Below are 1,602 nucleotides of genomic sequence, written 5' to 3'. Positions count from 1 at the left end.
CCCTCACTTGAAGAGGTGAACTTTCTCCTTGCTGAGGCCAACCCATCTATATGTTCCATCTTGTCTAACAGATTGCCTGACATCTTCACCACTCTCACTGATCTTCAGTCCCTTACTGTTAACTGGCTGCAGCCTTACTGCCTAGAAGCGTGCCTGTGTCCCATCCATCCTGTAAAACAAAAACAAAACTCACTTGATCTGTCCATTCCTCCTAGAAGTCATCCCATATATCCTTTGTGGTAACCTTGAGAAGGCGATGTGCCATAGGAGTCTCCACTCCTTTCCCCCCACTCTTGTTAACTCTATGTCTGGCTTCTGACCTCATTATTCAACTGAAACTGCCCTCTGAAGTTACTAATGATCTCTTAAATGCCCAATCTAATGGCCTTTTTTCAATCCTCATCCTTCTTGACCTCTCTGCCACCTTTTATCCTGTACATTTACTTTTCCCCATTACAACTGATTTCTCCTTGTTTTTCTAAGTGTCTGATTCATTCCCGTCTCCCTTTGTTTAACCAGTTCCTGCCCAGGGTCTCTCCCAGACTTTCTCCTGATAATATTTTACTTGACAATTTCATCAGACCTCATGGATTTAATTGTTATCTCTGTCGATGATTGTCAAATCTTCTTACCTAGTCCTAACCTCACTGCTGAGCACAAGTTTCACATCTCCAGCTGCTTATTAGACATCTCAAAATTTCCTCTAGACTTCTTAAACTAAATGGCCAAAACTGTACCCATTATCTTTCCTCTAAAAATATCCCCTCTTTTAAACCACCATTTTTCAGATGGGGAAACTGAAGCTTAATATGGTAAGCTGATTTGCCCCAAGGTCACACAACCTTGAGCTGGACTTGAATCCAGGTTTTCCAACTACAAGACAAGTCTTTTTTTTTTTTTTTAAACTACATCACATTGCCGTTAAGCAGAGGATACTGTGATTGTTAATGAGTGCTACAGAATCAAAGAATGGAATAAATTTATCAAGGGGTGCTATGTGTCAAATGCCTTGCTTAGATTTGGGGCTGTAAAAAAGCTGACTGTCCTACCTTCTGACAAGGAGAGCTCACACTGATAGGGGAGTGGTGGCCTGGTGAAAGGATTTTAGTTTGGAAAGTTATATGAATGGTGAACAGAGTGACAGGTTGGCAGTTTGACACGCCCCTTTGAGTAGCAGTGGTGGTATCAGTTGGACTGATTAAGATTCCAGAACTGAAAAGTGGTGGACGCTTAGGGCAAGGAAGCCATCAAGAAGATGGAGGTGACCTAGAGCTGGAGCTGGCCTCCACTGGGGAGGTCTGTGAGGTGCTAACAGCTCTGGGGGTTCATGGCCTGAATGGCCCAAGAAGTCTTTCCAGGATATGAGAGGCTCGAGCTGTGTCTTGAAGGGTGGGTAGCATTCAGATCAGTGTCCAATGTTGGGAGGTAGGAGGTCTAGATGCAGATGGAGGAAGCAGAACCTGGAACCATCCTTGAACCATTTGTAGCCCTGTGAGGGAGGATGGGGGCCAGGTGGTGAGCCTGCCCACATCTCAGGGTGCTGCCCAGGCAGTTCTGGCACCTTTTTACAGATCCAGGGGTAGGAACGGTCACAGAGCATAT

Source organism: Vombatus ursinus, unplaced genomic scaffold (assembly GCF_900497805.2).
Source record: "Vombatus ursinus unplaced genomic scaffold, bare-nosed wombat genome assembly UNPS02014170.1, whole genome shotgun sequence".
NCBI classification, from domain to species: domain Eukaryota; kingdom Metazoa; phylum Chordata; class Mammalia; order Diprotodontia; family Vombatidae; genus Vombatus; species Vombatus ursinus.
This window is presented reverse-complemented; position numbering follows the sequence as displayed.